The 20,192-nt window shown below is 42.7% G+C and overlaps 11 non-coding genes across 11 annotated transcripts; all 11 read left to right on the top strand.

Moving 5' to 3' along the window:
* Positions 1–493: 493 nt before the first annotated feature.
* On the top strand, positions 494–567 carry TRNAI-AAU (transfer RNA isoleucine (anticodon AAU)). The gene has a single exon. It is a non-coding gene; the product is annotated as a tRNA-Ile (tRNA).
* Positions 568–1,243: 676 nt separating this feature from the next.
* Positions 1,244–1,317, top strand: TRNAI-AAU (transfer RNA isoleucine (anticodon AAU)). The gene has a single exon. It is a non-coding gene; the product is annotated as a tRNA-Ile (tRNA).
* A 723-nt stretch (positions 1,318–2,040) lies between these two features.
* TRNAI-AAU (transfer RNA isoleucine (anticodon AAU)) lies at positions 2,041–2,114 on the top strand. Its single transcript has one exon. It is a non-coding gene; the product is annotated as a tRNA-Ile (tRNA).
* A 2,265-nt stretch (positions 2,115–4,379) lies between these two features.
* Positions 4,380–4,453, top strand: TRNAI-AAU (transfer RNA isoleucine (anticodon AAU)). The gene has a single exon. It is a non-coding gene; the product is annotated as a tRNA-Ile (tRNA).
* A 2,176-nt stretch (positions 4,454–6,629) lies between these two features.
* Positions 6,630–6,703, top strand: TRNAI-AAU (transfer RNA isoleucine (anticodon AAU)). Its single transcript has one exon. It is a non-coding gene; the product is annotated as a tRNA-Ile (tRNA).
* A 1,892-nt stretch (positions 6,704–8,595) lies between these two features.
* Positions 8,596–8,669, top strand: TRNAI-AAU (transfer RNA isoleucine (anticodon AAU)). Its single transcript has one exon. It is a non-coding gene; the product is annotated as a tRNA-Ile (tRNA).
* Positions 8,670–9,345: 676 nt separating this feature from the next.
* On the top strand, positions 9,346–9,419 carry TRNAI-AAU (transfer RNA isoleucine (anticodon AAU)). The gene has a single exon. It is a non-coding gene; the product is annotated as a tRNA-Ile (tRNA).
* Positions 9,420–10,142: 723 nt separating this feature from the next.
* Positions 10,143–10,216, top strand: TRNAI-AAU (transfer RNA isoleucine (anticodon AAU)). The gene has a single exon. It is a non-coding gene; the product is annotated as a tRNA-Ile (tRNA).
* Positions 10,217–12,481: 2,265 nt separating this feature from the next.
* Positions 12,482–12,555, top strand: TRNAI-AAU (transfer RNA isoleucine (anticodon AAU)). Its single transcript has one exon. It is a non-coding gene; the product is annotated as a tRNA-Ile (tRNA).
* Positions 12,556–15,530: 2,975 nt separating this feature from the next.
* Positions 15,531–15,604, top strand: TRNAI-AAU (transfer RNA isoleucine (anticodon AAU)). The gene has a single exon. It is a non-coding gene; the product is annotated as a tRNA-Ile (tRNA).
* Positions 15,605–18,628: 3,024 nt separating this feature from the next.
* TRNAI-AAU (transfer RNA isoleucine (anticodon AAU)) lies at positions 18,629–18,702 on the top strand. The gene has a single exon. It is a non-coding gene; the product is annotated as a tRNA-Ile (tRNA).
* Positions 18,703–20,192: the final 1,490 nt, after the last annotated feature.

Below are 20,192 nucleotides of genomic sequence, written 5' to 3' on the forward strand. Positions count from 1 at the left end.
AATGAGTTAGGCATTTTCTTTCAAGGGAAGAAAACTCCCCCCTGCAACTGGCCTCCCTCCTATGCTCCAGTCAGAAGGCATACTTTTTCTGACTGAGCATGGTGCTAATCACGCCAAGTTAGCGAAATTGATCCCAGTATTGGCCACTTTGTCAATTTGGGAAATATTTCTGCTGAAGCATGAGATTGATGCAGAATTCCCACCCACAGCTTTAGATTTATTATGACAAGTTTGCTGTTTTGTTGGAAGCAGCAGTCCATAAATGGTCACAGGTCAGTACTGCTGTGGGAAATGACCAATGAGATGCATTTAACCTTCTTTGTCCCAGTTCTACTTAAATGTGATGCAGGCTACAAGTCAGTTTGAAGATAATTGTCATATTCATGAATTTCCTTCAGATCACATGTAGTTTTTCTTTAGGTTGTTGTGAGGATAAGGGTTTTATGTGTGAATGAGTTAGGCATTTTTTTCCAAGGGAAAGAGACTGTCAGCTGGCCGGTTAGCTCAGTTGGTTAGAGCGTGGTGCTAATAAGGCCAAGGTCACGGGTTCGATCCCCGTATTGGCCACTTTGTCATTTTGGGAAATATTTCTGCAGAAGGATGAGATTGATGCAGAATTGGCACTCACAGCTTTAGAGTTACTAACACAAGATTGCTGTTTTGTTGGAAGCAGCTGTGCATATAGTCACGGGTCAGTACTGCTGCGGACATAACCAATGTTGTTGTGAGGATAAGGGTTGTATTTGTGAATGAGTTAGGCATTTTCTTTCAAGGGAAGAAAACTCCCCCCTGCAACTGGCCTCCCTCCTATGCTCCAGTCAGAAAGCATACTGTTTCTGACTGAGCATGGTGCTAATCACGCCAAGCTAGCGAATTTGATCCCAGTATTGGCCACTTTGTCAATTTGGGAAATATTTCTGCAGAAGCATGAGATTGATGCAGAATTCCCACCCACAGCTTTAGATTTACTATGACTAGTTTGCTGTTTTGTTGGAAGCAGCAGTCCATAAATGGTCACAGGTCAGTACTGCTGTGGGAAATGACCAATGAGATGCATTTAACCTTCTTTGTCCCAGTTCTACTTAAATGTGATGCAGGCTACAAGTCAGTTTGAAGATAATTTGTCATATTCATGAATTTCCTTCAGATCACATGTAGTTTTTCTTTAGGTTGTTGTGAGGATAAGGGTTTTATGTGTGAATGAGTTAGGCATTTTTTTTCCAAGGGAAAAAGACTTTCAGCTGGCCGGTTAGCTCAGTTGGTTAGAGCGTGGTGCTAATAACGCCAAGGTCATGGGTTCGATCCCCGTATTGGCCACTTTGTCATTTTGGGAAATATTTCTGCAGAAGCATGAGATTGATGCAGAATTGGCACTCACAGCTTTAGAGTTACTAACACAAGATTGCTGTTTTGTTGGAAGCAGCTGTGCATACATGGTCACGGGTCAGTACTGCTGCGGGACATAACCAATGTTGTTGTGAGGATAAGGGTTGTATTTGTGAATGAGTTAGGCATTTTCTTTCAAGGGAAGAAAACTACCCCCTGCAACTGGCCTCCCTCCTATGCTCCAGTCAGAAGGCATACTTTTTCTGACTGAGCATGGTGCTAATCACGCCAAGTTAGCGAATTTGATCCCAGCATTGGCCACTTTGTCAATTTGGGAAGTATTTCTGCAGAAGCATGAGATTGATGCAGAATTCCCACCCACAGCTTTAGATTTACTATGACTAGTTTTCTGTTTTGTTTCAAGCAGCAGTCCATAAATGGTCACGGGTCAGTACTGCTGCGGCACTTCCAATGAGATGCATTTAACCTTCTTTGTCCCAGTTCTACTTAAATGTGATGCAGGCTACAAGTCAGTTTGAAGATAATTGTCATATTCATGAATTTCCTTCAGATCACATGTAGTTTTTCTTTAGGTTGTTGTGAGGATAAGGGTTTTATGTGTGAATGAGTTAGGCATTTTTTTCCAAGGGAAGAAAAAATCCCCCTGCAACTGGCCTCCCTCTTATGCTCCAGTCAGAAATATGCCTCTCAGCTGGCCGGTTAGCTCAGTTGGTTAGAGCGTGGTGCTAATAACGCCAAGGTCACGGGTTTGATCCCCGTATTGGCCACTTTGTCATTTTGGGAAATATTTCTGCAGAAGGATGAGATTGATGCAGAATTGGCACTCACAGCTTTAGAGTTACTAACACAAGATTGCTGTTTTGTTGGAAGCAGCTGTGCATACATAGTCACGGGTCAGTACTGCTGCGGACATAACCAATGTTGTTGTGAGGATAAGGGTTGTATTTGTGAATGAGTTAGGCATTTTCTTTCAAGGGAAGAAAACTCCCCCCTGCAACTGGCCTCCCTCCTATGCTCCAGTCAGAAGGCATACTTTTTCTGACTGAGCATGGTGCTAATCACGCCAAGTTAGCGGATTTGATCCCAGTATTGGCCACTTTGTCAATTTGGGAAATATTTCTGCAGAAGCATGAGATTGATGCAGAATTCCCACCCACAGCTTTAGATTTACTATGACTAGTTTGCTGTTTTGTTGGAAGCAGCAGTCCATAAATGGTCACAGGTCAGTACTGCTGTGGGAAATGACCAATGAGATGCATTTAACCTTCTTTGTCCCAGTTCTACTTAAATGTGATGCAGGCTACAAGTCAGTTTGAAGATAATTGTCATATTCATGAATTTCCTTCAGATCACATGTAGTTTTTCTTTAGGTTGTTGTGAGGATAAGGGTTTTATGTGTGAATGACTTAGGCATTTTTTTTCCAAGGGAACAAAAAATCCCCCTGCAACTGGCCTCCCTCTTATGCTCCAGTCAGAAACAAGACTCTCAGCTGGTCGGTTAGCTCAGTTGGTTAGAGCGTGGTGCTAATAACGCCAAGGTCACGGGTTCGATCCCCGTATTTGTCATTTTGGGAAATATTTCTGCAGAAGCATGAGATTGATGCAGAATTGGCACTCACAGCTTTAGAGTTACTAACACAAGATTGCTGTTTTGTTGGAAGCAGCTGTGTATACATAGTCACGGGTCAGTACTGCTGCGGACATAACCAATGTTGTTGTGAGGATAAGGGTTGTATTTGTGAATGAGTTAGGCATTTTCTTTCAAGGAAAGAAAACTCCCCCCTGCAACTGGCCTCCCTCCTATGCTCCAGTCAGAAGGCATACTTTTTCTGACTGAGCATGGTGCTAATCACGCCAAGTTAGCGAATTTGATCCCAGTATTGGCCACTTTGTCAATTTGGGAAATATTTCTGCAGAAGCATGAGATTGATGCAGAATTCCCACCCACAGCTTTAGATTTACTATGACTAGTTTGCTTTTTTGTTGGAAGCAGCAGTCCATAAATGGTCACAGGTCAGTACTGCTGTGGGAAATGACCAATGAGATGCATTTAACCTTCTTTGTCCCAGTTCTACTTAAATGTGATGCAGGCTACAAGTCAGTTTGAAGATAATTGTCATATTCATGAATTTCCTTCAGATCACATGTAGTTTTTCTTTAGGTTGTTGTGAGGATAAGGGTTTTATGTGTGAATGAGTTAGGCATTTTTTTTCCAAGGGAAAAAGACTCTCAGCTGGCCGGTTAGCTCAGTTGGTTAGAGCGTGGTGCTAATAACGCCAAGTTCATGGGTTCGATCCCTGTATTGGCCACTTTGTCATTTTGGGAAATATTTCTGCAGAAGCATGAGATTGATGCATAATTGGCACTCACAGCTTTAGAGTTACTAACACAAGATTGCTGTTTTGTTGGTAGCAGCTGTGCATACATGGTCACGGGACAGTACTGCTGCGGGACATAACCAATGTTGTTGTGAGGATAAGGGTTGTATTTGTGAATGAGTTAGGCATTTTCTTTCAAGGGAAGAAAACTACCCCCTGCAACTGGCCTCCCTCCTATGCTCCAGTCAGAAGGCATACTTTTTCTGACTGAGCATGGTGCTAATCACGCCAAGTTAGCGAATTTGATCCCAGCATTGGCCACTTTGTCAATTTGGGAAATATTTCTGCAGAAGCATGAGATTGATGCAGAATTCCCACCCACAGCTTTAGATTTACTATGACTAGTTTGCTGTTTTGTTTCAAGCAGCAGTCCATAAATGGTCACGGGTCAGTACTGCTGCGGCACTTCCAATGAGATGCATTTAACCTTCTTTGTCCCAGTTCTACTTAAATGTGATGCAGGCTACAAGTCAGTTTGAAGATAATTGTCATATTCATGAATTTCCTTCAGATCACATGTAGTTTTTCTTTAGGTTGTTGTGAGGATAAGGGTTTTATGTGTGAATGAGTTAGGCATTTTTTTCCAAGGGAAGAAAAAATCCCTCTGCAACTGGCCTCCCTCTTATGCTCCAGTCAGAAATATGCCTCTCAGCTGGCCGGTTAGCTCAGTTGGTTAGAGCGTGGTGCTAATCACGCCAAGGTCACGGGTTCGATCCCCGTATTGGCCACTTTGTCAATTTGGGAAATTTTTCTGCAGAAGGATGAGATTGATGCAGAATTGGCACTCACAGCTTTAGAGTTACTAACACAAGATTGCTGTTTTGTTGGAAGCAGCTGTGCATACATAGTCACGGGTCAGTACTACTGCGGACATGACCAATGTTGTTGTGAGGATAAGGGTTGTATTTGTGAATGAGTTAGGCATTTTCTTTCAAGGGAAGAAAACTCCCCCCTGCAACTGGCCTCCTTCCTATGCTCCAGTCAGAAGGCATACTTTTTCTGACTGAGCATGGTGCTAATCACGCCAAGTTAGCGAAATTGATCCCAGTATTGGCCACTTTGTCAATTTGGGAAATATTTCTGCAGAAGCATGAGATTGATGCAGAATTCCCACCCACAGCTTTAGATTTATTATGACAAGTTTGCTGTTTTGTTGGAAGCAGCAGTCCATAAATGGTCACAGGTCAGTACTGCTGTGGGAAATGACCAATGAGATGCATTTAACCTTCTTTGTCCCAGTTCTACTTAAATGTGATGCAGGCTACAAGTCAGTTTGAAGATAATTGTCATATTCATGAATTTCCTTCAGATCACATGTAGTTTTTCTTTAGGTTGTTGTGAGGATAAGGGTTTTATGTGTGAATGAGTTAGGCATTTTTTTCCAAGGGAAAGAGACTGTCAGCTGGCCGGTTAGCTCAGTTGGTTAGAGCGCGGTGCTAATAAGGCCAAGGTCACGGGTTCGATCCCCGTATTGGCCACTTTGTCATTTTGGGAAATATTTCTGCAGAAGGATGAGATTGATGCAGAATTGGCACTCACAGCTTTAGAGTTACTAACACAAGATTGCTGTTTTGTTGGAAGCAGCTGTGCATATAGTCACGGGTCAGTACTGCTGCGGACATAACCAATGTTGCTGTGAGGATAAGGGTTGTATTTGTGAATGAGTTAGGCATTTTCTTTCAAGGGAAGAAAACTCCCCCCTGCAACTGGCCTCCCTCCTATGCTCCAGTCAGAAGGCATACTTTTTCTGACTGAGCATGGTGCTAATCACGCCAAGTTAGCGAATTTGATCCCAGTATTGGCCACTTTGTCAATTTGGGAAATATTTCTGCAGAAGCATGAGATTGATGCAGAATTCCCACCCACAGCTTTAGATTTACTATGACTAGTTTGCTGTTTTGTTGGAAGCAGCAGTCCATAAATGGTCACAGGTCAGTACTGCTGTGGGAAATGACCAATGAGATGCATTTAACCTTCTTTGTCCCAGTTCTACTTAAATGTGATGCAGGCTACAAGTCAGTTTGAAGATAATTGTCATATTCATGAATTTCCTTCAGATCACATGTAGTTTTTCTTTAGGTTGTTGTGAGGATAAGGGTTTTATGTGTGAATGAGTTAGGCATTTTTTTTCCAAGGGAAAAAGACTTTCAGCTGGCCGGTTAGCTAAGTTGGTTAGAGTGTGGTGCTAATAACGCCAAGGTCACGGGTTCGATCCCCGTATTGGCCACTTTGTCATTTTGGGAAATATTTCTGCAGAAGGATGAGATTGATGCAGAATTGGCACTCACAGCTTTAGAGTTACTAACACAAGATTGCTGTTTTGTTGGAAGCAGCTGTGCATAGATAGTCACGGGTCAGTACTGCTGCGGACATAACCAATGTTGTTGTGAGGATAAGGGTTGTATTTGTGAATGAGTTAGGCATTTTCTTTCAAGGGAAGAAAACTACCCCCTGCAACTGGCCTCCCTCCTATGCTCCAGTCAGAAGGCATACTTTTTCTGACTGAGCATGGTGCTAATCACGCCAAGTTAGCGAATTTGATCCCAGCATTGGCCACTTTGTCAATTTGGGAAATATTTCTGCAGAAGCATGAGATTGATGCAGAATTCACACCCACAGCTTTAGATTTACTATGACTAGTTTGCTGTTTTGTTGGAAGCAGCAGTCCATAAATGGTCACAGGTCAGTACTGCTGTGGGAAATGACCAATGAGATGCATTTAACCTTCTTTGTCCCAGTTCTACTTAAATGTGATGCAGGCTACAAGTCAGTTTGAAGATAATTGTCATATTCATGAATTTCCTTCAGATCACATGTAGTTTTTCTTTAGGTTGTTGTGAGGATAAGGGTTTTATGTGTGAATGAGTTAGGCATTTTTTTTCCAAGGGAAAAACACTTTCAGCTGGCCGGTTAGCTCAGTTGGTTAGAGCGTGGTGCTAATAACGCCAAGGTCACGGGTTCGATCCCCGTATTGGCCACTTTGTCATTTTGGGAAATATTTCTGCAGAAGCATGAGATTGATGCAAAATTGGCACTCACAGCTTTAGAGTTACTAACACAAGTTTGCTGTTTTGTTGGAAGCAGCTGTGCATACATGGTCACGGGTCAGTACTGCTGCGGGACATAACCAATGTTGTTGTGAGGATAAGGGTTGTATTTGTGAATGAGTTAGGCATTTTCTTTCAAGGGAAGAAAACTCCCCCCTGCAACTGGCCTCCCTCCTATGCTCCAGTCAGAAGGCATACTTTTTCTGACTGAGCATGGTGCTAATCACGCCAAGTTAGCGAATTTGATCCCAGTATTGGCCACTTTGTCAATTTGGGAAATATTTCTGCAGAAGCATGAGATTGATGCAGAATTGGCACTCACAGCTTTAGAGTTACTAACACAAGATTGCTGTTTTGTTGGTAGCAGCTGTGCATACATGGTCACGGGTCAGTACTGCTGCGGGACATAACCAATGTTGTTTTGAGGATAAGGGTTGTATTTGTGAATGAGTTAGGCATTTTCTTTGAAGGGAAGAAAACTACCCCCTGCAACTGGCCTCCCTCCTATGCTCCAGTCAGAAGGCATACTTTTTCTGACTGAGCATGGTGCTAATCACGACAAGTTAGCGAATTTGATCCCAGTATTGGCCACTTTGTCAATTTGGGAAATATTTCTGCAGAAGCATGAGATTGATGCAGAATTCCCACCCACAGCTTTAGATTTACTATGACTAGTTTGCTGTTTTGTTGGAAGCAGCAGTCCATAAATGGTCACAGGTCAGTACTGCTGTGGGAAATGACCAATGAGGATTAGCTCAGTTGGTTAGAGCGTGGTGCTAATAACGCCAAGGTCACGGGTTCGATCCCCGTATTGGCCACTTTGTCATTTTGGGAAATATTTCTGCAGAAGCATGAGATTGATGCAGAATTGGCACTCACAGCTTTAGAGTTACCAACACAAGATTGCTGTTTTGTTGGAAGCAGCTGTGCATACATAGTCACGGGTCAGTACTGCTGCGGACATAACCAATGTTGTTGTGAGGATAAGGGTTGTATTTGTGAATGAGTTATGCGTTTTCTTTCAAGGGAAGAAAACTCCCCCCTGCAACTGGCCTCCCTCCTATGCTCCAGTCAGAAGGCTTACTTTTTCTGACTGAGCATGGTGCTAATCACGCCAAGTTAGCGAATTTGATCCCAGTATTGGCCACTTTGTCAATTTGGGAAATATTTCTGCAGAAGGATGAGATTGATGCAGAATTGGCACTCACAGCTTTAGAGTTACTAACACAAGATTGCTGTTTTGTTGGAAGCAGCTGTGCATACATAGTCACGGGTCAGTACTACTGCGGACATAACCAATGTTGTTGTGAGGATAAGGGTTGTATTTGTGAATGAGTTAGGCATTTTCTTTCAAGGGAAGAAAACTCCCCCCTGCAACTGGCCTCCCTCCTATGCTCCAGTCAGAAGGCATACTTTTTCTGACTGAGCATGGTGCTAATCACGCCAAGTTAGCGAAATTGATCCCAGTATTGGCCACTTTGTCAATTTGGGAAATATTTCTGCTGAAGCATGAGATTGATGCAGAATTCCCACCCACAGCTTTAGATTTATTATGACAAGTTTGCTGTTTTGTTGGAAGCAGCAGTCCATAAATGGTCACAGGTCAGTACTGCTGTGGGAAATGACCAATGAGATGCATTTAACCTTCTTTGTCCCAGTTCTACTTAAATGTGATGCAGGCTACAAGTCAGTTTGAAGATAATTGTCATATTCATGAATTTCCTTCAGATCACATGTAGTTTTTCTTTAGGTTGTTGTGAGGATAAGGGTTTTATGTGTGAATGAGTTAGGCATTTTTTTCCAAGGGAAAGAGACAGTCAGCTGGCCGGTTAGCTCAGTTGGTTAGAGCGTGGTGCTAATAAGGCCAAGGTCACGGGTTCGATCCCCGTATTGGCCACTTTGTCATTTTGGGAAATATTTCTGCAGAAGGATGAGATTGATGCAGAATTGGCACTCACAGCTTTAGAGTTACTAACACAAGATTGCTGTTTTGTTGGAAGCAGCTGTGCATATAGTCACGGGTCAGTACTGCTGCGGACATAACCAATGTTGTTGTGAGGATAAGGGTTGTATTTGTGAATGAGTTAGGCATTTTCTTTCAAGGGAAGAAAACTCCCCCCTGCAACTGGCCTCCCTCCTATGCTCCAGTCAGAAAGCATACTGTTTCTGACTGAGCATGGTGCTAATCACGCCAAGCTAGCGAATTTGATCCCAGTATTGGCCACTTTGTCAATTTGGGAAATATTTCTGCAGAAGCATGAGATTGATGCAGAATTCCCACCCACAGCTTTAGATTTACTATGACTAGTTTGCTGTTTTGTTGGAAGCAGCAGTCCATAAATGGTCACAGGTCAGTACTGCTGTGGGAAATGACCAATGAGATGCATTTAACCTTCTTTGTCCCAGTTCTACTTAAATGTGATGCAGGCTACAAGTCAGTTTGAAGATAATTTGTCATATTCATGAATTTCCTTCAGATCACATGTAGTTTTTCTTTAGGTTGTTGTGAGGATAAGGGTTTTATGTGTGAATGAGTTAGGCATTTTTTTTCCAAGGGAAAAAGACTTTCAGCTGGCCGGTTAGCTCAGTTGGTTAGAGCGTGGTGCTAATAACGCCAAGGTCATGGGTTCGATCCCCGTATTGGCCACTTTGTCATTTTGGGAAATATTTCTGCAGAAGCATGAGATTGATGCAGAATTGGCACTCACAGCTTTAGAGTTACTAACACAAGATTGCTGTTTTGTTGGAAGCAGCTGTGCATACATGGTCACGGGTCAGTACTGCTGCGGGACATAACCAATGTTGTTGTGAGGATAAGGGTTGTATTTGTGAATGAGTTAGGCATTTTCTTTCAAGGGAAGAAAACTACCCCCTGCAACTGGCCTCCCTCCTATGCTCCAGTCAGAAGGCATACTTTTCCTGACTGAGCATGGTGCTAATCACGCCAAGTTAGCGAATTTGATCCCAGCATTGGCCACTTTGTCAATTTGGGAAGTATTTCTGCAGAAGCATGAGATTGATGCAGAATTCCCACCCACAGCTTTAGATTTACTATGACTAGTTTTCTGTTTTGTTTCAAGCAGCAGTCCATAAATGGTCACGGGTCAGTACTGCTGCGGCACTTCCAATGAGATGCATTTAACCTTCTTTGTCCCAGTTCTACTTAAATGTGATGCAGGCTACAAGTCAGTTTGAAGATAATTGTCATATTCATGAATTTCCTTCAGATCACATGTAGTTTTTCTTTAGGTTGTTGTGAGGATAAGGGTTTTATGTGTGAATGAGTTAGGCATTTTTTTCCAAGGGAAGAAAAAATCCCCCTGCAACTGGCCTCCCTCTTATGCTCCAGTCAGAAATATGCCTCTCAGCTGGCCGGTTAGCTCAGTTGGTTAGAGCATGGTGCTAATAACGCCAAGGTCACGGGTTTGATCCCCGTATTGGCCACTTTGTCATTTTGGGAAATATTTCTGCAGAAGGATGAGATTGATGCAGAATTGGCACTCACAGCTTTAGAGTTACTAACACAAGATTGCTGTTTTGTTGGAAGCAGCTGTGCATACATAGTCACGGGTCAGTACTGCTGCGGACATAACCAATGTTGTTGTGAGGATAAGGGTTGTATTTGTGAATGAGTTAGGCATTTTCTTTCAAGGGAAGAAAACTCCCCCCTGCAACTGGCCTCCCTCCTATGCTCCAGTCAGAAGGCATACTTTTTCTGACTGAGCATGGTGCTAATCACGCCAAGTTAGCGGATTTGATCCCAGTATTGGCCACTTTGTCAATTTGGGAAATATTTCTGCAGAAGCATGAGATTGATGCAGAATTCACACCCACAGCTTTAGATTTACTATGACTAGTTTGCTGTTTTGTTGGAAGCAGCAGTCCATAAATGGTCACAGGTCAGTACTGCTGTGGGAAATGACCAATGAGATGCATTTAACCTTCTTTGTCCCAGTTCTACTTAAATGTGATGCAGGCTACAAGTCAGTTTGAAGATAATTGTCATATTCATGAATTTCCTTCAGATCACATGTAGTTTTTCTTTAGGTTGTTGTGAGGATAAGGGTTTTATGTGTGAATGACTTAGGCATTTTTTTTCCAAGGGAACAAAAAATCCCCCTGCAACTGGCCTCCCTCTTATGCTCCAGTCAGAAACAAGACTCTCAGCTGGTCGGTTAGCTCAGTTGGTTAGAGCGTGGTGCTAATAACGCCAAGGTCACGGGTTCGATCCCCGTATTTGTCATTTTGGGAAATATTTCTGCAGAAGCATGAGATTGATGCAGAATTGGCACTCACAGCTTTAGAGTTACTAACACAAGATTGCTGTTTTGTTGGAAGCAGCTGTGTATACATAGTCACGGGTCAGTACTGCTGCGGACATAACCAATGTTGTTGTGAGGATAAGGGTTGTATTTGTGAATGAGTTAGGCATTTTCTTTCAAGGAAAGAAAACTCCCCCCTGCAACTGGCCTCCCTCCTATGCTCCAGTCAGAAGGCATACTTTTTCTGACTGAGCATGGTGCTAATCACGCCAAGTTAGCGAATTTGATCCCAGTATTGGCCACTTTGTCAATTTGGGAAATATTTCTGCAGAAGCATGAGATTGATGCAGAATTCCCACCCACAGCTTTAGATTTACTATGACTAGTTTGCTGTTTTGTTGGAAGCAGCAGTCCATAAATGGTCACAGGTCAGTACTGCTGTGGGAAATGACCAATGAGATGCATTTAACCTTCTTTGTCCCAGTTCTACTTAAATGTGATGCAGGCTACAAGTCAGTTTGAAGATAATTGTCATATTCATGAATTTCCTTCAGATCACATGTAGTTTTTCTTTAGGTTGTTGTGAGGATAAGGGTTTTATGTGTGAATGAGTTAGGCATTTTTTTTCCAAGGGAAAAAGACTCTCAGCTGGCCGGTTAGCTCAGTTGGTTAGAGCGTGGTGCTAATAACGCCAAGTTCATGGGTTCGATCCCTGTATTGGCCACTTTGTCATTTTGGGAAATATTTCTGCAGAAGCATGAGATTGATGCATAATTGGCACTCACAGCTTTAGAGTTACTAACACAAGATTGCTGTTTTGTTGGTAGCAGCTGTGCATACATGGTCACGGGACAGTACTGCTGCGGGACATAACCAATGTTGTTGTGAGGATAAGGGTTGTATTTGTGAATGAGTTAGGCATTTTCTTTCAAGGGAAGAAAACTACCCCCTGCAACTGGCCTCCCTCCTATGCTCCAGTCAGAAGGCATACTTTTTCTGACTGAGCATGGTGCTAATCACGCCAAGTTAGCGAATTTGATCCCAGCATTGGCCACTTTGTCAATTTGGGAAATATTTCTGCAGAAGCATGAGATTGATGCAGAATTCCCACCCACAGCTTTAGATTTACTATGACTAGTTTGCTGTTTTGTTTCAAGCAGCAGTCCATAAATGGTCACGGGTCAGTACTGCTGCGGCACTTCCAATGAGATGCATTTAACCTTCTTTGTCCCAGTTCTACTTAAATGTGATGCAGGCTACAAGTCAGTTTGAAGATAATTGTCATATTCATGAATTTCCTTCAGATCACATGTAGTTTTTCTTTAGGTTGTTGTGAGGATAAGGGTTTTATGTGTGAATGAGTTAGGCATTTTTTTCCAAGGGAAGAAAAAATCCCTCTGCAACTGGCCTCCCTCTTATGCTCCAGTCAGAAATATGCCTCTCAGCTGGCCGGTTAGCTCAGTTGGTTAGAGCGTGGTGCTAATCACGCCAAGGTCACGGGTTCGATCCCCGTATTGGCCACTTTGTCAATTTGGGAAATTTTTCTGCAGAAGGATGAGATTGATGCAGAATTGGCACTCACAGCTTTAGAGTTACTAACACAAGATTGCTGTTTTGTTGGAAGCAGCTGTCCATACATAGTCACGGGTCAGTACTACTGCGGACATGACCAATGTTGTTGTGAGGATAAGGGTTGTATTTGTGAATGAGTTAGGCATTTTCTTTCAAGGGAAGAAAACTCCCCCCTGCAACTGGCCTCCCTCCTATGCTCCAGTCAGAAGGCATACTTTTTCTGACTGAGCATGGTGCTAATCACGCCAAGTTAGCGAAATTGATCCCAGTATTGGCCACTTTGTCAATTTGGGAAATATTTCTGCAGAAGCATGAGATTGATGCAGAATTCCCACCCACAGCTTTAGATTTATTATGACAAGTTTGCTGTTTTGTTGGAAGCAGCAGTCCATAAATGGTCACAGGTCAGTACTGCTGTGGGAAATGACCAATGAGATGCATTTAACCTTCTTTGTCCCAGTTCTACTTAAATGTGATGCAGGCTACAAGTCAGTTTGAAGATAATTGTCATATTCATGAATTTCCTTCAGATCACATGTAGTTTTTCTTTAGGTTGTTGTGAGGATAAGGGTTTTATGTGTGAATGAGTTAGGCATTTTTTTCCAAGGGAAAGAGACTGTCAGCTGGCCGGTTAGCTCAGTTGGTTAGAGCGCGGTGCTAATAAGGCCAAGGTCAGGGGTTCGATCCCCGTATTGGCCACTTTGTCATTTTGGGAAATATTTCTGCAGAAGGATGAGATTGATGCAGAATTGGCACTCACAGCTTTAGAGTTACTAACACAAGATTGCTGTTTTGTTGGAAGCAGCTGTGCATATAGTCACGGGTCAGTACTGCTGCGGACATAACCAATGTTGCTGTGAGGATAAGGGTTGTATTTGTGAATGAGTTAGGCATTTTCTTTCAAGGGAAGAAAACTCCCCCCTGCAACTGGCCTCCCTCCTATGCTCCAGTCAGAAGGCATACTTTTTCTGACTGAGCATGGTGCTAATCACGCCAAGTTAGCGAATTTGATCCCAGTATTGGCCACTTTGTCAATTTGGGAAATATTTCTGCAGAAGCATGAGATTGATGCAGAATTCCCACCCACAGCTTTAGATTTACTATGACTAGTTTGCTGTTTTGTTGGAAGCAGCAGTCCATAAATGGTCACAGGTCAGTACTGCTGTGGGAAATGACCAATGAGATGCATTTAACCTTCTTTGTCCCAGTTCTACTTAAATGTGATGCAGGCTACAAGTCAGTTTGAAGATAATTGTCATATTCATGAATTTCCTTCAGATCACATGTAGTTTTTCTTTAGGTTGTTGTGAGGATAAGGGTTTTATGTGTGAATGAGTTAGGCATTTTTTTTCCAAGGGAAAAAGACTTTCAGCTGGCCGGTTAGCTAAGTTGGTTAGAGTGTGGTGCTAATAACGCCAAGGTCACGGGTTCGATCCCCGTATTGGCCACTTTGTCATTTTGGGAAATATTTCTGCAGAAGGATGAGATTGATGCAGAATTGGCACTCACAGCTTTAGAGTTACTAACACAAGATTGCTGTTTTGTTGGAAGCAGCTGTGCATAGATAGTCACGGGTCAGTACTGCTGCGGACATAACCAATGTTGTTGTGAGGATAAGGGTTGTATTTGTGAATGAGTTAGGCATTTTCTTTCAAGGGAAGAAAACTACCCCCTGCAACTGGCCTCCCTCCTATGCTCCAGTCAGAAGGCATACTTTTTCTGACTGAGCATGGTGCTAATCACGCCAAGTTAGCGAATTTGATCCCAGCATTGGCCACTTTGTCAATTTGGGAAATATTTCTGCAGAAGCATGAGATTGATGCAGAATTCACACCCACAGCTTTAGATTTACTATGACTAGTTTGCTGTTTTGTTGGAAGCAGCAGTCCATAAATGGTCACAGGTCAGTACTGCTGTGGGAAATGACCAATGAGATGCATTTAACCTTCTTTGTCCCAGTTCTACTTAAATGTGATGCAGGCTACAAGTCAGTTTGAAGATAATTGTCATATTCATGAATTTCCTTCAGATCACATGTAGTTTTTCTTTAGGTTGTTGTGAGGATAAGGGTTTTATGTGTGAATGAGTTAGGCATTTTTTTTCCAAGGGAAGAAAAAATCCCCCTGCAACTGGCCTCCCTCTTATGCTCCAGTTAGAAATATGCCTCTCAGCTGGCTGGTTAGCTCAGTTGGTTAGAGCGTGGTGCTAATAGCACCAAGGTCACGGGTTCAATCCCCGTATTGGCCACTTTGTCATTTTGGGAAATATTTCTGCAGAAGGATGAGATTGATGCAGAATTGGCACTCACAGCTTTAGAGTTACTAACACAAGATTGCTGTTTTGTTGGAAGCAGCTGTGCATACATAGTCACGGGTCAGTACTGCTGCGGACATAACCAATGTTGTTGTGAGGATAAGGGTTGTATTTGTGAATGAGTTAGGCATTTTCTTTCAAGGGAAGAAAACTCCCCCCTGCAACTGGCCTCCCTCCTATGCTCCAGTCAGAAGGCATACTTTTTCTGACTGAGCATGGTGCTAACCACGCCAAGATAGCGAATTTGATCCCAGTATTGGCCACTTTGTCAATTTGGGAAATATTTCTGCAGAAGCATGAGATTGATGCAGAATTCCCACCCACAGCTTTAGATTTACTATGACTAGTTTGCTGTTTTGTTGGAAGCAGCAGTCCATAAATGGTCACAGGTCAGTACTGATGTGGGAAATGACCAATGAGATGCATTTAACCTTCTTTGTCCCAGTTCTACTTAAATGTGATGCAGGCTACAAGTCAGTTTGAAGATAATTGTCATATTCATGAATTTCCTTCAGATCACATGTAGTTTTTCTTTAGGTTTTTGTGAGGATAAGGGTTTTATGTGTGAATGAGTTAGGCATTTTTTTTCCAAGGGAAAAAGACTTTCAGCTGGCCGGTTAGCTCAGTTGGTTAGAGCGTGGTGCTAATAATGCCAAGGTCATGGGTTCGATCCCCGTATTGGCCACTTTGTCATTTTGGGAAATATTTCTGCAGAAGCATGAGATTGATGCAGAATTGGCACTCACAGCTTTAGAGTTACTAACACAAGATTGCTGTTTTGTTGGAAGCAGCTGTGCATACATGGTCACGGGTCAGTACTGCTGCGGGACATAACCAATGTTGTTGTGAGGATAAGGGTTGTATTTGTGAATGAGTTAGGCATTTTCTTTCAAGGGAAGAAAACTACCCCCTGCAACTGGCCTCCCTCCTATGCTCCAGTCAGAAGGCATACTTTTTCTGACTGAGCATGGTGCTAATCACGCCAAGTTAGCGAATTTGATCCCAGCATTGGCCACTTTGTCAATTTGGGAAATATTTCTGCAGAAGCATGAGATTGATGCAGAATTCACACCCACAGCTTTAGATTTACTATGACTAGTTTGCTGTTTTGTTGGAAGCAGCAGTCCATAAATGGTCACAGGTCAGTACTGCTGTGGGAAATGACCAATGAGATGCATTTAACCTTCTTTGTCCCAGTTCTACTTAAATGTGATGCAGGCTACAAGTCAGTTTGAAGATAATTGTCATATTCATGAATTTCCTTCAGATCACATGTAGTTTTTCTTTAGGTTGTTGTGAGGATAAGGGTTTTATGTGTGAATGAGTTAGGCATTTATTTTCCAAGGGAAGAAAAAATCCCCCTGCAACTGGCCTCCCTCTTATGCTCCAGTTAGAAATATGCCTCTCAGCTGGCTGGTTAGCTCAGTTGGTTAGAGCGTGGTGCTAATAGCACCAAGGTCACGGGTTCAATCCCCGTATTGGCCACTTTGTCATTTTGGGAAATATTTCTGCAGAAGGATGAGATTGATGCAGAATTGGCACTCACAGCTTTAGTGTTACTAACACAAGATTGCTGTTTTGTTGGAAGCAGCTGTGCATACATAGTCACGGGTCAGTACTGCTGCGGACATAACCAATGTTGTTGTGAGGATAAGGGTTGTATTTGTGAATGAGTTAGGCATTTTCTTTCAAGGGAAGAAAACTCCCCCCTGCAACTGGCCTCCCTCCTATGCTCCAGTCAGAAGGCATACTTTTTCTGACTGAGCATGGTGCTAACCACGCCAAGATAGCGAATTTGATCCCAGTATTGGCCACTTTGTCAATTTGGGAAATATTTCTGCAGAAGCATGAGATTGATGCAGAATTCCCACCCACAGCTTTAGATTTACTATGACTAGTTTGCTGTTTTGTTGGAAGCAGCAGTCCATAAATGGTCACAGGTCAGTACTGCTGTGGGAAATGACCAATGAGATGCATTTAACCTTCTTTGTCCCAGTTCTACTTAAATGTGATGCAGGCTACAAGTCAGTTTGAAGATAATTGTCATATTCATGAATTTCCTTCAGATCACATGTAGTTTTTCTTTAGGTTGTTGTGAGGATAAGGGTTTTATGTGTGAATGAGTTAGGCATTTTTTTCCAAGGGAAGAAAAAATCCCCCTGCAACTGGCCTCCCTCTTATGCTCCAGTCAGAAATATGCTTCTCAGCTGGCCGGATATCTCAGTTGGTTAGAGCGTGGTGCTAATAACGCCAAGGTCACGGGTTCGATCCCCGTATTGGCCACTTTGTCATTTTGGGAAATATTTCTGCAGAAGGATGAGATTGATGCAGAATTGGCACTCACAGCTTTAGAGTTACTAACACAAGATTGCTGTTTTGTTGGAAGCAGCTGTGCATACATAGTCACGGGTCAGTACTGCTGCGGACATAACCAATGTTGTTGGTGAGGATAAGGGTTGTATTTGTGAATGAGTTAGGCATTTTCTTTCAAGGGAAGAAAACTCCCCCCTGCAACTGGCCTCCCTCCTATGCTCCAGTCAGAAGGCATACTTTTTCTGACTGAGCATGGTGCTAATCACGCCAAGTTAGCGAATTTGATCCCAGTATTGGCCACTTTGTCAATTTGGGAAATATTTCTGCAGAAGCATGAGATTGATGCAGAATTCCCACCCACAGCTTTAGATTTACTATGACTAGTTTTCTGTTTTGTTGGAAGCAGCAGTCCATAAATGGTCACAGGTCAGTACTGCTGTGGGAAATGACCAATGAGATGCATTTAACCTTCTTTGTCCCAGTTCTACTTAAATGTGATGTAGGCTACAAGTCAGTTTGAAGATAATTGTCATATTCATGAATTTCCTTCAGATCACATGTAGTTTTTCTTTAGGTTGTTGTGAGGATAAGGGTTTTATGTGTGAATGAGTTAGGCATTTTTTTCCAAGGGAAAGAGACTGTCAGCTGGCCGGTTAGCTCAGTTGGTTAGAGCGCGGTGCTAATAAGGCCAAGGTCACGGGTTCGATCCCCGTATTGGCCACTTTGTCATTTTGGGAAATATTTCTGCAGAAGGATGAGATTGATGCAGAATTGGCACTCACAGCTTTACAGTTACTAACACAAGATTGCTGTTTTGTTGGAAGCAGCTGTGCATATAGTCACGGGTCAGTACTGCTGCGGACATAACCAATGTTGCTGTGAGGATAAGGGTTGTATTTGTGAATGAGTTAGGCATTTTCTTTCAAGGGAAGAAAACTCCCCCCTGCAACTGGCCTCCCTCCTATGCTCCAGTCAGAAGGCATACTTTTTCTGACTGAGCATGGTGCTAATCACGCCAAGTTAGCGAATTTGATCCCAGTATTGGCCACTTTGTCAATTTGGGAAATATTTCTGCAGAAGCATGAGATTGATGCAGAATTCCCACCCACAGCTTTAGATTTACTATGACTAGTTTGCTGTTTTGTTGGAAGCAGCAGTCCATAAATGGTCACAGGTCAGTACTGCTGTGGGAAATGACCAATGAGATGCATTTAACCTTCTTTGTCCCAGTTCTACTTAAATGTGATGCAGGCTACAAGTCAGTTTGAAGATAATTGTCATATTCATGAATTTCCTTCAGATCACATGTAGTTTTTCTTTAGGTTGTTGTGAGGATAAGGGTTTTATGTGTGAATGAGTTAGGCATTTTTTTTCCAAGGGAAAAAGACTTTCAGCTGGCCGGTTAGCTCAGTTGGTTAGAGCGTGGTGCTAATAATGCCAAGGTCATGGGTTCGATCCCCGTATTGGCCACTTTGTCATTTTGGGAAATATTTCTGCAGAAGCATGAGATTGATGCAGAATTGGCACTCACAGCTTTAGAGTTACTAACACAAGATTGCTGTTTTGTTGGAAGCAGCTGTGCATACATGGTCACGGGTCAGTACTGCTGCGGGACATAACCAATGTTGTTGTGAGGATAAGGGTTGTATTTGTGAATGAGTTAGGCATTTTCTTTCAAGGGAAGAAAACTACCCCCTGCAACTGGCCTCCCTCCTATGCTCCAGTCAGAAGGCATACTTTTTCTGACTGAGCATGGTGCTAATCACGCCAAGTTAGCGAATTTGATCCCAGCATTGGCCACTTTGTCAATTTGGGAAATATTTCTGCAGAAGCATGAGATTGATGCAGAATTCACACCCACAGCTTTAGATTTACTATGACTAGTTTGCTGTTTTGTTGGAAGCAGCAGTCCATAAATGGTCACAGGTCAGTACTGCTGTGGGAAATGACCAATGAGATGCATTTAACCTTCTTTGTCCCAGTTCTACTTAAATGTGATGCAGGCTACAAGTCAGTTTGAAGATAATTGTCATATTCATGAATTTCCTTCAGATCACATGTAGTTTTTCTTTAGGTTGTTGTGAGGATAAGGGTTTTATGTGTGAATGAGTTAGGCATTTTTTTTCCAAGGGAAGAAAAAATCCCCCTGCAACTGGCCTCCCTCTTATGCTCCAGTTAGAAATATGCCTCTCAGCTGGCTGGTTAGCTCAGTTGGTTAGAGCGTGGTGCTAATAGCACCAAGGTCACGGGTTCAATCCCCGTATTGGCCACTTTGTCATTTTGGGAAATATTTCTGCAGAAGGATGAGATTGATGCAGAATTGGCACTCACAGCTTTAGAGTTACTAACACAAGATTGCTGTTTTGTTGGAAGCAGCTGTGCATACATAGTCACGGGTCAGTACTGCTGCGGACATAACCAATGTTGTTGGTGAGGATAAGGGTTGTATTTGTGAATGAGTTAGGCATTTTCTTTCAAGGGAAGAAAACTCCCCCCTGCAACTGGCCTCCCTCCTATGCTCCAGTCAGAAGGCATACTTTTTCTGACTGAGCATGGTGCTAATCACGCCAAGTTAGCGAATTTGATCCCAGTATTGGCCACTTTGTCAATTTGGGAAATATTTCTGCAGAAGCATGAGATTGATGCAGAATTCCCACCCACAGCTTTAGATTTACTATGACTAGTTTTCTGTTTTGTTGGAAGCAGCAGTCCATAAATGGTCACAGGTCAGTACTGCTGTGGGAAATGACCAATGAGATGCATTTAACCTTCTTTGTCCCAGTTCTACTTAAATGTGATGTAGGCTACAAGTCAGTTTGAAGATAATTGTCATATTCATGAATTTCCTTCAGATCACATGTAGTTTTTCTTTAGGTTGTTGTGAGGATAAGGGTTTTATGTGTGAATGAGTTAGGCATTTTTTTCCAAGGGAAAGAGACTGTCAGCTGGCCGGTTAGCTC

The sequence above is a fragment of the Ambystoma mexicanum genome, chromosome 1p (genome assembly GCF_040938575.1).
Source record: "Ambystoma mexicanum isolate Mex_15411 chromosome 1p, UKY_AmexF1_1, whole genome shotgun sequence".
Taxonomy (NCBI): domain Eukaryota; kingdom Metazoa; phylum Chordata; class Amphibia; order Caudata; family Ambystomatidae; genus Ambystoma; species Ambystoma mexicanum.